Source organism: Dromaius novaehollandiae, chromosome 5, assembly GCF_036370855.1.
Source record: "Dromaius novaehollandiae isolate bDroNov1 chromosome 5, bDroNov1.hap1, whole genome shotgun sequence".
Lineage (NCBI taxonomy): Eukaryota > Metazoa > Chordata > Aves > Casuariiformes > Dromaiidae > Dromaius > Dromaius novaehollandiae.
Window position 1 is genome coordinate 26,857,174 of NC_088102.1, and position 16,080 is coordinate 26,873,253.

Consider the following 16,080-nt stretch of genomic DNA (forward strand, 5'->3'; position numbering starts at 1 on the left):
CTAGACCCAGAGGCATGTCATATCGCAGCAGAAACATGGCTTCCCAGCTGACATTGGTAGATACAGCCGGGCCACAGATATTTGCACTGAATCATAGATTCCTGTCATCCCTGTCATCCAACTGTGGATGAGGATAATGGGAAATACAACAGAAGAGATGGGGGAAACCATCTGCTCCTTGTGCTTGATCGCGCTGTGAAACTGTAGGCTCTGTTTGGGATAAAACAGCACTTATTTCCAAGGCAACAAATTGCAGTGTCATAAACAACAGAGGACCAGGAGATGCCTGCAGGTTGGAAGCAGAGAAAAAGAACGTCCATCACAGACACACAGGCAGACAGAGCAAAGACAAGGCAGGCCCCCACGGTCCTGGAAAGGGCACTGATTTTGCCAGTGTCCCTGTTCAAGACCTTTTCCCTGCTCCTCTCACATACAGAAGCACCCTTGTGGGAGGACCCCAGCCAAAATGACCCCATGGCCCATCTGGGTATTGTCACAGTCACATAGAGACAAAGCTGCCTTCCAGCCTTGTAGGTGTATTTATCTACAGTCTGTCTGAAGGAACAGCCACAACCACTCTATAGTTGGGGAAACCACAAGCAAAGGAAAACACCTATATAAAGGCCCTTCTACTCCTCATGCACCTTCAACTTCTATCCAGCGAAGTCTTATGGCCCAGAGAAGCCACACTGGCCACAGAAAAGCCACACTGATTTCACTCAGCCCTATCCATTAGCAGCAAATGGGCCAGTTCACTCATGACCCTGTCAGCTACAGACATGTGAGGTGGGCAAATGTTTCCCTGGGAGCCTCCCCTGGCACCCACTGAGGCCACCAGGCCATGGTCTTGAGCACATCCCTGCCTTAAGCTTCGTCATTTACCTCGGGCATCCATAGCAACATCATTCACCAGGCCTGAGGTCATCAGCTCCTCCCTGGGGGCAGCGGTCTCTCAGATGGGCCTCCCAAAGCTCAGATATTTTGACTGATGTTTTTGAAAGGAAAATGAGCAGTAGGCAGGTGGCTGTCTGCAACCTACCCCCAGCACCAAGGGTGTGAGAGCTCCAGACAGTAGCTATATGCCTGGAGGCCCACTGGCAGCTCGCGCACCTGATCCTGCTCAGGAGACTACTCCAACACTCCAGTGCCTGTGCCTGAGAGAGTGGTATCATTACTGGGGCTAGTTGCAGAGTGGTGCCCAGTGCCTAGAGCTATAAGCAGTTGTGGCTGAGTTGCAGCAAAGGAGGATCTGGGACAAGAAACTGTATTCTGCTATGCCTGCATGTGATGAGTGCTCAAACCCAAGTGGAGGATTGTAAAGCTGGCTCTAAGGGCCTGACACTAAGAAGAAAGGGCTGGAAAACTGCTGGCTACCAGGCAGGCATGAAACACCAGGGGAACACATTATATTGGCATGACTTGACGTAGGACTGTGCTGCACTTTCCTGTCATCTCCCTTTCCAATGTGACTACCTTTATGGAGCGTAGCCCCTGGGCTGGCAGAAAAGGCAAAGTGCAGTTGGACCTGGGGGATACATAGGCTGATAAAAGCTAGAGGAATAAAACTGCAGCAGAAAGTGAAGCCTTCTTTAGGGAAGGAATGAGGCTGAGCAGGAGGAATGGGAGTGATAGGCATAAGAGACACTGATTTGGGTAAGTCACTGAGTACTACAGAGATAAGGCCCTAGAGAAGAGCAAGACCAGTTCAGGAGAAAGATAAAGAGGAGGAGAGCTGGGTTGTTTATCAGGGATAGAGTATATTCTCTGACAGGCAGACGGACCAGAGAGATAAGCATGCTGAACTTCATGGGGCTGAGATGAACGGTGCGAAGGAGCGAAGGGAAGTTAGTGGGTAAAGAGAGAAAAGCCAAAGCAGGAAGAGGAAATAGGAGTGCGACTCCAATAACAGACGGTAGAAGCTGTAATCACAGGAAATAGGAGCCACAGGGATTTTTACAGCTCATGTGTCTGTTTAAAGTGCAGACTTGGAATCCAAAGTACTTAAGTACATTGGTCTCTGTACATCCATCTGCAGAATGGGGCTGCTTTAAATGCCAGGGGGCTTGAGGATTCGTGTGCATCTCTCACAGAGCACCAATGCCATAGTTCCTGAGATGCTCACCCTGTGTCCTCCGAGCACTCCTGCGACTCTCATCTCTAGCATACAGTAAAGGTGCTTGCATGGTGGGACCAGATGAGTTCCTCTCCTATACAGCAAAGGGCAGAACACTCAATGCAAAGACAAAGAAAACCATTCTGGGCAAAGGGCAGGAAGAGAAGTAACAACAGGGTAAGGAAGCTGCCCTGGGAGGGTTTTAAAGACCTGCAAGTGAGAAGAGGGTCACATGTACAAATGGGCATGGGAGAAATTCCAGGAAGTGTCAGAGCGAGACGGAGCAGGGTAAGGGGCAAAGGCTCCAATGCTGACCCACTGAGGCTGTAAAAGCAAAGAGAAGAAACCAGAGAAACTGGAGGATGAGAGAGGAAAGTGTAAGGCTTGCTACTGCCCACGGAGAAGGGAAGACAGCTGGCCAGGGAGAAGGTGCAATTGCTCACTGGCAACTTTACTGAAGGCTTCTCTGAAAAAGTCATTAGTAGCAGAGTTGCAGAATGAGAACAGTTAATGAATTACAAGCGAGATACCAAGGCAGAATCGGGATGGGGCAAGCAAAAGGTCCCACTCTGTGAGTTGTCAATGGGGCACACTACAACTCCCTGGTGGTTTGACAGTGGAACAAAGGGCAGAGGAGAGCAGCAGAATGCCATCCCTGGAGACGCTTCAGCGATCTGCCTGCTGTGGAGTTAACGGACTGCCAGTAGGGCCTGTGTGAGCCAACACTGTTGTACAAGCTGGACTGGACATTCCAGGAACTGAGGAAAACCACAAGCCTTTGTGACGTGGACAAAATGTGTGTGGAATGGACTAGTGCATACAAATGTCTTGGCTCACTCCAGTTGATTGGCATCGACCAATTCCCCAAAAGTCTGGGGCAGATACACCCCACGTGAGACTGTATTCTCCACTGCCAAAGATACATGAGGAATCATGAAATCAATTTTAGCCCATGTCAGCAAGAAGGACAAATTGGCCCATTATGAGTTCTTTCCCTGAAAAATGTGGTACCTCCATTTTAGTGCGTTACAGATTTCTGCCTTTCCTTTCCCTGCTTCATTCTTCTGTACAAACAACATCTTTGTCCAGGCACCCTCTGACTCCATCAGGGCTTCCTGTTAACAGGCACTTCAAAAAAGGAAGACTTCCTTTGTACATAGTCAGCCCTGTGTCACTGCTGGGTTGGATTTGATTCCAGCAGTCCTGAGGAAATCCAGCCTGGGATGTGGCTACATGCTGCACAATTGGGTAACACAGCACACACAGAGTCTCAGCACCACTGATGAGCCAATATACAGCAAACACTCAGGTACATGAGGGGTTAACTCCACCAAGAAAATGCTTCTGCCGCTTAAACCAAAATGCCTCTTTTCCTTCTTTTTTTTTTTTTTTGTTGAGTTCATGAAAAGGGGAAAAAAGCTGCTATTTGTTTTGCCCCTGCTGGAGCCATGAAGGGAGCTCTGCAGAGTGGACAGTACAGTCACTGTGGTATCGCAGCAGTGAGGGAGCTGAACCGGGAGCTGCGAGGTGAAGGTCCCTGTTTAACAGCTTTCCGTTTGTTTACCAAAAAAATATTGTTCCATCATAAAAATTCCCAAAATAGTTTGCGTCTTGACAGACTGACTGGCAGCTGCCCAGCTCTGCAGGATTCTGCTAAATGAAAGGAAATAAAAAGAGCTAATCTGGTACCCAGGGCCCAGCGCTTGCAGCTTGGGAATCTGCAAAGTCTCAGGGTTCAGCTGCCGCACTAGCTGTGGGCCGGGGCGGAGAGCCCTCCAATCGAGGGGCCAGGCTTACTGGTGGTACAAGCTTTTCCATGGGTGCCGGGCAGGCTGATGAGGAAGGCAGCCCTCGCCTTGCCATGGGTGACCAGCTTCTGCTTTATTTTTATATCAAGTTTTTGCCCCTCCACACAGCTCTAAAGCTTTACCTTGACAAGACAGGCTGCCCCACACTAGCTGCTGCATCTCTCCAAGGCCTTCACTTTCAGAGAGCTGTAAATGACTCTTTTAGGGAAACCGTTCATGCAGGCATCGCTCTGGACCAGTGTGAGTCCTGGCCAGGTAACATGTTGCTTGTTGCTGAGAAGGTTGCATGTCAATGCACCATCACTGCAGATCACAGCGATGGTGATCTTACTACATGTAAATGGGAAAGTATCAAACACCACATGGCACCAAAGGCAAAAGGAGTCATTCTCTCTGGGAAGAGCAAAAGGCTACTGTGAAGTCCTGCAGCCCGACACAGTGAACAGGGGACCATGCACACTGTGACTCACAGCACAAAGAATCAGCAAACCCGGATTAGGTCATGCAGAAATAGCAGCCTCTGTGGAAAGAACCTATCCTCGCCAAATCGCACATGTCTCCTCAGCTGCAGAGTTAACTTCTCCATGCCCTTCATGGCTCTCAGGGCAGGTCTGCTTTAAGGAGAGACAGGGGGAAATCTGCACTCCAGATCACTCCCAGCATTAGTCTCATGGGACTCTCCATTCGTTCTTTGGACATTTTAGTACTGGACTTCAACTTCAGGACATGGCTGGCTCTGGCCATGGAGCTGAGGAGGGTAAAGGGATGACCATGCCTTCAGTGCTTGCCCCTGTCAGAGTCCTGCAAAGCCAGGCTGGCTGGCACTGTGGGAAGAGAAGGGTCACAGTCTGTGGGGCAATGGTTACTGTGGGGAGGTAGCGGTTCCTCTTCCTTTGGCAGCATCAGCTTGCTCTCTTCCTGGGGAGATTTCTGAGCAGCATCACACAAGCTCAGCACCCACAGGTGAGAGCTATTTCAGTACAGATCAGTTCAGGACTATCCACACTTGCTTAGTTTAGGTACCCCTGTGACTAAGGAGAGGTGCACTGCAGCACACGGGGGCCTGGTGGTGATGTGGCAGCTGGTCGGCTCTCAGCCAGGCCATCCAGAAGCAGGAAAAAGTGACAGATGACATTGCTAGTGGATTTCAAGTGACTTTTTTTCACTGCATGTGGTATGCATGCTGCTGTTGGAACTCCTTTCACCCATCTGTAACAACTGGGAAAGAAGCTGACCTTCAGTTTTCCACTGCAGGTACATTGCCATTGCAGGCTGGCTCTGTCCCGTGTTGGCCCACTCTTCTTGGCACTTGTGGTACACGATCCCTTTCCATGCACTGAGCTGGCTCTGGGTGAGCTCTGTGAGTTCTTATGATGGAAAGCTGGCCCAAGGGCACTTGGTACTGCTTCTGACCTTTCAGTCTCAGGGACACTGGAAGATGAACCATTCACAGCACGAGGAAGTGGAAGAGAGTCTTTAGCTGAGGAAGGGCCATGGAGGAGGAGGAGTTATGGCATGCATACAAGGGCAAACTGGAAGCATTGCCAAGTTTGCAGCCATCCGATACAATCTGCCTGTGCCAGGCCAGGCTGTGCTGGGCTGAGCCTGGGGGAGCCAGAAGCCCCCGCCCAGAGCTTCCCAGCTGCATCTCCTGCACCCTGCCAAGCAAGGGTGCTGTGCCTCTCCTGCCCAAGCTGGAGGGAAAAGCAATGCCTGCCACCCCCCTCCAACTCTGCACCTACCCTTCACCCTTTCTCCTCTGCCCCGGCACCCCCAGGCTCTGCATGGGAGTTTAACAAGGGCCTCGCAGGGGCATGCTGGGGTCTGGTTGCTGAATGAGGGTAGCAGGATTAGGGGGAAGAAAAAGTGTCTCTGAATTAATGCAGCATCTTTTGGGATAACTATGGGTGGGGTGATGGTCTTGCTACTCTGCTGAAATGCCTGTTTCTTCTAGTTTATTTTCATTTTGTGTTTCCTTCCTTGAAGACTGTGAGATGACTCCTTGTGTGGCTGTAACTGCACTCCCACAAACCCGCTCCAGGACAGAAAGTGACTTCCACCACCAGCCCCTTTTCTTGTCTTTCTTCCTTGTGTTTGTCTGTCTCACATTTATGGGATCAAATGCCATTTGGCCTGGCATTTCCGTGACCCAGGCTTCCTGTAAGACAGGGCTGGAAACTCCTCTGCAGTCCTCATAGAGCTTGCGGGGGGAGGGGGGGGGCAGCAAAGACTGATCCCTGTGGTTGGCATCCAGCTGCTCTCATTTGGGACCTCACAAGGCAACTGCCACCTCTGTCCTGCCCATGCTGTACTCCCAGGCCCTGAGTCACGCATTTCCTCTTTCACTGGGTGGGCAGGTGATGTACAAGACTGGCTCAGTTCTCCCAGCACCCTCTCAGTCATATTTTCCTTCTTATCTTATGACTATCATTTAGGAGATAATCATCAACACACCAAATGGGCAAGGGCACAAGGCAACAGTGTTCCCCTTTCACATTTTAACCCTCCAGAGCTACTACAGCCCATGCCAAACAAGACCAAGGTTTCAGGTTTGCAAAGAAGACAGAATGCTGCCACCTTGCTCCAGTGTTACTGAACTAAATCAAGGACTCATCACTCAGCAAGCCAAAGCCCCAAAACACTAAAAAGCCCTCGCCTTAACCCCATCTTTCTCACTGGTTTGTAAATAGGAGATTGTTCCTAGCATCCTTCCAAGAAACTAGCTGCAGAGGAACCCTCAGGCTCAGCCCTGTCTTCCTCCCAGCTGAAGCAAAGCCTTTAATTTGGGTGCCTGGTGCTCATTTGGGCCCATAGACCCAGCTGCTCCTCTCACCTACAACCCCGGTCTCCCTTCAACTGTGGCATCTAGGGTCTTGGCCATACCCTAGCAGAGCTGCTTCTCACATACTTCTGGATCTGATTCCCCATTCAAGTCCTTGTTACAGCCCTTGGCTGGGATCACAGCACACACACACATTTGCCTTTCTGCATTCTTCCCTGGGAGATCTTTCCACCCCAAACACCCTCTTTTACCAATACAGATAAACCCAACACCTATCACCAGAGGAAAAGGGAGAGGGGCATCTTCCACCATGGGAGTGAAATAAAGCTGTGCAAGGGACTCTGGCATCCCACTGCCAGCAAATAAAGCACAAACTGATCATTGCTGTAGCACACTCCTTCTCCTTCAAATGAAAAGACTCAGAGAAGGGGCCCAAGAATCAAAATCACCTCTTCTGAAAAGTGTTTAGTGAAACAAAGCCTAAATCCAGGTTTTATGGCTCATGGAAGTCATCAGAACTCACAAGTTCTCCCTGCCAGCATCAAAAACCCACCAAGTCACCCTGTTCATCCCCCTGGCTTATGCATTTGGTTGTTATTGGAGAACTCCAGTGCTTTATCAAGCCTCATTTTACATTATTTGTTATCATTACATGGCAAGTAATCAAACTTGTTATTACTTACTGTTGTTCCCATCTTGACAGATACAGGACTCCCACCCCCTCCCCAGGGAGGCACAGCCACTTCTCGGAAGTACTTTCCTGACGCTCAGTCTAAATTTTCTTCCTTGTTAATGTAATCCCCATCTTCTCACAGATGTTTGGAGACAATAATTCTTTCCCTGCCTTAGTCATCATTTGGCTAAACTGGTCAGCACGATGATCAATGTATCTCCCTAGTTTCTCAACAGCTCCCGCTACTCCCAATTCAGATTACGATATTCAGTGAACTGTCTGGAGAAAGACTCTCACCCGCCTCCTCTCAGAGGAAAATCACAACGGCCTTTCCTGCAGCCATAATGCAATGCAAACCCTGTGCCTAAGTTGCTCCCCACCCCTGCCCTCTGGGCTGCACTCCAAAAAGCAGTGAAAGATATTGGAAAATCAATTCCATCTCTTGATCTTTCTGTTTTCCTAAGGGTAGCGCCATGCTTGCTACCAAGATGGTGCTCACAAGCATAACCAAATCATTGCAGTCCTTTTCTCCCTCATTCTTTCAGCCAGAGTCTGCAAACATGTGTCCATGCTGAAAAAGGTGAGTCCAGGACATGAGGTTTCATGAAAGCTGTATGGAAGGACCATTATCTGCCTTCCCCTTCCCCAAGGGGGAAGTTGGCTCTTTTGCAAGCATAAGAATGGGAGCTCCACACTGAGATTATCTACCACAGACAGCAGGAGAAGACCAGCCTGTGCTCCTGAGTGCCAGGGAAGGGGGAAAGCAGGACTCTGAATTGGCAGTGAATAACCAGCTAAAAGAAAAAGCTCTCCCTGTCACAGCAGTTTAACAGGCTCCGCTTTCACACACCAGCCCTGTCAATCTGTAGGTCTTGCTGCATGAAGCTCTAGGGGGAAATATTTTACACACATGTTCTCCACATTTTGGTTTGAGAAAAATCATGAAGATAATTGCCTAGTTCAAGCAGTTGCTGGTTGACATCATTCTTCACACTCCTTGTGCAGCACGGGGTATTGCTCACTTAATTCACATTAACTGGCTCCATCTTTGAGCCTCTCTCTCCCTCCCTCCTTTTTTCTTCTTCTTCTTCTTCTTCTTCTTCTTCTTCTTCTTCTCCTCCTCCTCCTCCTCCTCCTCCTCCTCCTCCTCCTCCTCCTCCTCCTCCTCCCCCCCCCCATCCCATCCCATCCCATCCCATCCCATCCCATCGAGCCTGTGACAAGTGGGTAGATCATGTTAAAAGCACACAGCTGAGAGCGATTAAGCAATCTCTGCCCTCACCACTCACTTCCAACCTTCAGAAAGGAGATGCTTTTTTGAGCAGAGGGGCTGTGCTGTACTGACCACAGCCACAAAGAATGAAGAAGGGCTTGCAGCCAAGCACCTTTGGTGCAGGACTTGGAAAGGGCTCAGACAGGAGATAGTGGCCATACAGGGCAGCAGGGGGGTACAGAGGGCTGCAGAGAGAGAGCAGCCAAAAATGAGAAATAGCATGGGAGAGCTCTTGCAGAACTTACTCCCTTTGTAGATGCTTTGTGCCAGCAGTGAAAGCACCATTGCTTGTTTATCTCTTCTGGAAGCAGATTAAGCAAAACTGCAGGATGGTATGCAGAGTTCAGTGTCCCTGCAGGGAGCTAACGCAGAAGAGCCACTGCCCTCGTGCTTGCTGCTCTCATTTTTCTGTGCTGCATGTGGTGGAGAGATGGCAGCAGCAAGGAGAAGAAAAAGGAGGGAAAAAATTCCTCTTTTGATGCCTGGCTTTGAGTGAAAGCCATTTTCAAGCAGAGTGGTGGGGATGGGAAGAGAGAGCATTAATTTCTCTCCTTTACAGGATCGGGAAAGGACTTGTGAACATTTCCTTTCCTGCATTCTGCTGTTAACAGTTCTGCAGGGTGATATCATCGGGGCCTTTTCCAAACTCAGACTGTCTCAGACATTACAACACCAGGTTTTGGCTGCCTGTGCATATCACCAGCTACACCCACTCCAGCCCCCTCCCTGCAACACCCCTGCAGGGATTAGCGAACCTCCCACTGCTGGACTCACCAGAGCTCTGCTCAGCATCTCAGCAGCCACAAACCTCCTGTGACCTCATCCCTGGACACAGTACCTGCACCTACTCCACTGCCCTCAAAAGCATCTCAGCTAAAAATAGGCCCTAGCTGCTCCAAAAAATCTAACGCTCGGAGCCCCACTGTCTTTTAGGCCAAGAAAGCACATGGCTCAAGATGTCAGGCACCAGGATGACAAAGGATGGGTTTGAAAGTGGAGAGATGAATGAATAGAGGGGGTTCCTCTGAAGAACTTCTCCAAACAGGCCATGGTCAATGCAAAAGTCTGTTTCCCTGATGCTACAGAGCAAGTACTGGGGAAATTAACAGACCCCAGTGAAAACCTGCTCTTGGTGAAGCTGCTTACAAATTTGAGAAAGGACAGCTGCTCTCTCTAGTCCCCGGCAGTTATGTGCTCACGTTCTGCATTCCAGCAAGCTCATCTCTGTTGCACGGATCTTGCTAGCTGCAGCAGGGGAGAGTTGTAGCTCTCCTCTCTGGACGGCGGGGGCACATATCCAAACTAGCTCTGTGCCAGTGTGAAGAGGAAACGTCTCCACTGACATTAATGAAATTACTCCGGTGTGTTAGGCCAAGTGAGAGCAGAATCAGGCTACTTTGATATGCTGGAGATTTGCAACCACAGATTTGCCTACCCATGCAACAGACAAAAACAATGTGGCAGCAAGGGTTTTAGTTTTAATTTGTCCAAGAATCACAAAGAAGCAGCAATTACTTTAAAAGCGCTTGAGCTGGCTTCCTCAAAATAGTGGGAGTTTCATTTAGCATTGGGCGGTGTGTTAGCAATGCACTAAGGCCTTCTTCTGTATAGAGCAAAAGCGCCAAAGGCAGAAGAAAAATAAACAGCCAAATGCCTGGGCTGTTCCACTGGCCAGCCCAGATGTCAGATTTGCTTCTAATAATGCCTATGCTTTGACCTGCTTCCCTGCCTGCAGTCATGTCCAGGAAGGTGCGAGGAACCTCTGGAGATGCAGAAAGCATGTGTTCAAAGCCTGATGATCCCCCAGTGGGTTGTCATGACAGACTGGGAGTTATCCTCTACAGACATGCTCTGTCAGTACAAAGCCTCCCAGGGCTCTCAGCCTGCTCCCAGTGGCCTCATCCACTCTCCCTTGTGTTTAAGGATCACAGAACTGCAATGCTTTCCTCTGTTTACTGTCAGGAGATGTTGCCTGGATGCTTCTTGGATGGAAACTCTCTGCTACTTTGCTCTCTAGCAACCTTGGTCAAGGTTCCCCAGAGCTTTTTCCAGCCCACCAGATAGTTTAGTTGCTCCAAACCAGGACTGGTTTGGTGCAAGTACAGTATTTGATCCAATGGCTCAGCTACATTCCAGCTAGGATACTGCCCTCAGTATCACCACTCAGCCTGTTTAGCAAGCAGTCCACTGATGAGAAGGACAAAGCACATGCCAGTGGTTACTGGTTTCACCAAAGCAAACTAACCACAAAGGTCCAGAGTTGGCAGCCTTTAGTCAGGAACAGATCTGCTCCTAAGGCTCTGCTGTGCCACTGCTCTGACAGCTTTCTGCTGCTATTGTTTCCCCTCTTTCTCTTGAGAGATTTACTTCAGTACTGACAGGGATATTGCAAGGACCTGTCTCTCCTTTCCTTCCTCCCTTTGAGAGCACTTTCATTTCTCTCTCTCCCACTCTGTATAGGCCAGAGAGCCTATTTCCCTGCCGTGATTAATTCCTTTTGGCCCACTAAAGCACTGACAACCCAGAAAAGATTTTCTGTCACAGCTGATTTTTGTCCCCTCTTTGATTCATTGCATCACATAAAGTGGCTCCAAGCACTTCCCCTTGGGAACATGGATAAAAACCAGCCTTGGTCCTTATGGATGGCACCCAGAGAAGGACACGGTGGGTAAGGATAAAGAAGTTACTTGACACTAGTTTACAGCACTTTTTAAAGCATTGGTAAAAGCACTGGTAAAGGCACAACTTTCCTCCTTTAGAAAAAGATGTTGACCACTGGGGATGGATGGGGAAAAAGAGGGGAAAAGGGACTCTACTGGCTGAGAGCTGCAGCATTTGCCCCATAGTGAGCTCTGTTTAGCCTCTTGAATAGAAGAAAGTGCCTTTATCCATCTACAGTCCTTTGGAGTAAACATGGGACACTCAGAAAGTCTTTAATCTCCTGAAGAAAGGAAGAACGGGAACCACAGCCGGATGCTGTAGCCAGACAATTTCAGATTAGAAATAAAACACTGTTTTGTAGAGTGTGGCTGATCAGCCAGTAGAAGTGGTAAATTCCTCGTCTCCATTTGATTCTGCAGAGACCGGTTAACTTTCCAAAAGTTAACCAGCACTACTGGCAAGCACATATTATTGGGTGTGGGACAGGGGTAAGTACGTGAAATGAGGAGCCAGTCTTATACAAAAAGTGAGGCTGGATGATTGCCTGTCAAACCCTGGGAGTCTGTGAATTACCAGAGCTCTCGTTTTGCCTGTGGCATTTCTGTAAACCTGCCGCAGTTTCTTGGTGCTGGTTCAGTGCTGGCACATGTCCTGGAAGCACACCTTCTCTGAGCTGTTCATCTTTCCAGGTCTGCTGGAGACTGAATTTGCTCCCTTGCCTCTGGCAGGAAAGTTCCAGTTTTCCTCATATAACCTTGCAGAAGCAGGGGGCATGGTGACCACAGGGAGCTGGCTGCACCCTCGAGTTACAGGCAAAGGCCATGTGCTTTGATTCAAACAGAGCAGAGGACAGCTGGTCAAGGTGACTCCAGAACCACAGAGCATGCGGACAACCCTGCAAGCTAGTCCAGATGGGAAGTGCTGCAGTGTGGCATAGATGAAAGAGGAGTACCCAAGGCGTGCAGTTAGTCCTGAGGATGCACTCGCATCAGTTGTATAGAAGGCGATTGCCTTACAAAACAAAGCTAGAACCCTTCCAGAGTTATGTGGTAAAATACACCATATAGCAAAAATCATGGCTCCTGCTTGGTTGTGAGGCTGTTTGTGCCGTGAAACCTAAGGCTGTGGTCCCATGAACTTTCTGCATAGGCAATACCCACAGAAAAGTTTTTCTGCCAGGGAGCAAGCTGCCAAGAACCAACCCTGGCCGTCAGTGGCACAGCCCCTCCACCTCCCACCTTTTCGTTTTGTTCCCCACAGAAAACTAGAGCTGGCAAAAGCAGCCCCATGGTGGAGTTCAAGTCCACGTACCTCTACTTGAACACCAAGACCAGTCCCTGTGATCTGCCACGGCCAAACTGCTTCAAAGTATTCCCTAGCACATGAGTTTAGAAAGGCTGAATCCACTGTTCATGCTCACCCACCAGCAGAGGCTCTGGCCACTTTCTGTTGACCAGCTCAGTTTGCAGAGCAGGCACATATGGTTCAAGAGGGGTAATGGGCAGAGCGTCCAGAGCTTCATGACCCAGTGCACCTTCTAGCAGTTCACAGAGGTCCAGGCTGGCGCTCAGAGCAAACTACCAGACAGCAAAAACAGTATCACCCATTGCCCTCTTGTCTAGGTAGCTCCACTTGCCACGCAGCACCACCCTCGGTTTTGTGACCCCACACACCTGAGGCAAGGAGACAGTAAATACAGACCAGGCACCCAGGACATCTCAAGAAAAGAAACTGTGCCACCCTGGGAACTTGCCAAGAGCTGGTGGGCTGCATCTAATCCCACAAAGTCCATCATGATGGAGGTAGTGTTTTCAAGCCTGGTTACAGAGGAACTTAGGATGCCACCAACCATGTGAGTATCACATTCAATGCATGAAGCTACAGAGGTATATCTAATCCTTGGCTCATAAGCACAGACTGTCTAGATTTCTTTCCAGAATTAAAAGGCACAGCCCAGTAGAGATAAGAATCTTGGAACAGAAAAATACAACTGTGAGCCATATTCCACATTTGTGTCCTTTGCCCTGTAAGCCTCTCCCACACTGCATTCATCCTGGCTTTCCGTTCACACCTCTTCTCATATTCTTTATGAAATTTCTACCAGGCAAGAGACATCACTTGCTATGGCTAGGTCAGATGTATGCTTATGCTGGCTGTGCACACCCTGCATAGTCAGCTGGCAGCTGCCACATAGGGTCCATACCAGTTGCACTCTCCATGCCTCTCCCAGGGCAAGATGGCAAGTTGGGCCTGTTTCTCTATCCACCTGCTGAGCATCACAAAACCTGTAGAAATGTAACAATCATCTTGGAAATTTTTACTCTTCTCTCAAATCTGACTGAAACTGTCTAGCATGTTCAAAAGTTACTAGAACGGCCCCATGGTAAACAGCACACTTACGTAGGCTTTGTCACCTTAGGAAACTAGCCAGAAGCAACTGAGAGGCCCATATACTACATCCACAGCCCTACAGGCACCTTGCTGCAACAGGACATGGCGAGGAGGCACCTTCCTATGTGTTGAGCAAAGGCAGCTGCTGGCCAGCAGTGCTGTGCTGCCTTTCCAGCTCGCCTGCAAATTGTAACTTTGATGAGAAATAAACTGCTTATTAAGCAACGAGCCCCAGGTGTGTCTGGTTTTTGTTGACGGTGGCCATTGGTCCTTGCTGAGATGCTTCACAGCTTGACACTATTTTCTGTGCTCCTTGTCTGTCTCCAGCCAGAGTGGTCGGTATCCTTGGCTCTCAGCCAAGGTGCAGGGTGAGTGTCTCTCACTTGTTTATAGCAGGGCTGGGGGATGTTTAAATGAGGGTGGTGATGGGAATCTTGGGAATTTCACAGCATATGCAATTGCAGTCACAGTCCTCTCTGCAGCTGACAAGCTCCATGCAGGGCACACTATAGGAAATTCTTTATCTAAAGACAAATCCATTGACTAACTACTTTTGGAAATGAAGACACTCTCAGGGATCATGTTTGCTGCAAAGCAAACCCAAAAACCGTCATCATTCATGGCCTGATCTCTTAAAGGCAGGAGTCCAAAGCAAGAGGAAAAACTGCATGCAGCTGCTTGCCTACTTAACACATGCAGCTACCAGGATTGCCTGCACAAAGAAACAGTTTGATACAAAAACGAGAAAGAGTTTGTAGTGCGGGCTCTGTGGCAAAAACCCTTAGGAAAAGCAGGTCCCTGTGGTACTGTGCAGATATGGTGGCGCTGGTGTCAGAGCACAATCTCAGTTTCAGAACAAAAAATCCCCCAGTCCTTCTTTTACTAAGGAAGCACTACAGATTACTAAAGCTGAAAGAATTTGTTTAGATCCATGCTGTCTTTCACTGTTACTGTTTCCTTTTTTTGGGCACTTCATTCAGCTTGGACAATGACAGCAAGCTAATTAGTTTCACATTTATCCACAGTTTTAAGTCCATCTCCTTTGCAGGATTTCATGGCTGCAATGCCAATGTTGTAACCATGGCAAGCAAAGGTGCATTTGCTTTTTGGAGTAAAGTCTTCCCTTGATCTTTATTTTTGATCATCAAATGATTACAGTAAGTTTGATATTATATAAAGCCTGAACTGGGGGGACAAAGCTGGCCCAACCATGTTTCCTTCAAAAAAAAGTACAACTGCATGCTTAGCTGAAAACCATGGAAGCAGAAAAACTCTTTCTCAGAAGGAATAAACTCTGATGTTTTCCAAAATTATTTTTAATGCTTTATTTCCCAAAGGCCAATGCTGTACTTGATGCTTGGAAGAGCACCAGATGCCAGGACACAACACCACTGATCCTATCTATGGTTCCAGTTCAAGATAATGGATATATTCAGGGTCCCTGAAGTCCTAGCTGCTAGTGATCCTGTTCTAGTAAAAGCATTCTGACTCCTTAAGGGACATTCTCAAACACAGAAGTGTGGGAAAAACCTGCACAAACAAATCACTTGAGCACTGGAGAGCCTGAAGCTCCTATTTGCATGGGAATCCTCCTGACAGTGCAGCCAACTTTTGTGGGTGCACACAAAATTTGGCCCTGACAAGAAGGGGGTGAGTAGCACAGACTTAGAGCAGGCCAATGTCCTAAAGTATTACACCTGAGCACCATTCCAGCGGGCAAAGGTGGCCACTATTTCTGTATCAAAGAGAACTAGGACAATACAAGCGACAGCAGCAAATAGTGACAGCGGCAATAGCTGCAGCAGCCTGCGTGCTGAACCCTCTGTCACCTTCCAGTGTCTCGTGTTCATCTCACCAGGGACATACTATTGCTGAGGAAAGCCCCAGAGCAGAGCTGTGACCACAGTCCAGTTATCACATGCCACTTCACCATTACTGTTCATCATCAACCCTCAAAATGCTGAACTTAACCAGGTTTAACCCAAGTAATTCCACAGGAAAATAATGTTCTCAGCTACCTGCTCCTCCCCGGACCCACACCAAGTTGGTTTATTTCCCACAAAAAACAATGTGACACTTCCCCTGCCTCCTACAATTACCCTGTACCAATTCCATTTTCTCTTCTCTCTGCTTGCTTCACACATTCCACCCCAGCTCCCGTGTCTACTCACCAGTAACCCTTACTGATCGGCAGTCCTGTTACCCATCGGAGCCAATTCTTGAAGAATAAAAGTCATGTACAGCTGTATCGAGTGACCAAAGACCCAGCATTGCATACATACAAAATCCAGAGAGCCAGCAATTGCTGGTCTCATCGCACATGCCAAGAGAGCTGATTATGCATGGGCAACAGCCACCTGCCTGCATGTCCCAAACAGC

General features: G+C 48.7%; 1 long non-coding RNA gene across 1 annotated transcript in view; it reads right to left on the minus strand.

Moving 5' to 3' along the window:
- LOC135328648 (uncharacterized) overlaps positions 1-16,080 on the minus strand; it is a 32,756-nt gene continuing 16,676 nt past the window's right edge. Inside the window, exon 5 of the long non-coding RNA XR_010389607.1 lies at positions 1-286. This is a non-coding gene — a long non-coding RNA (uncharacterized LOC135328648). The remainder of the gene's footprint in view (positions 287-16,080) is intronic.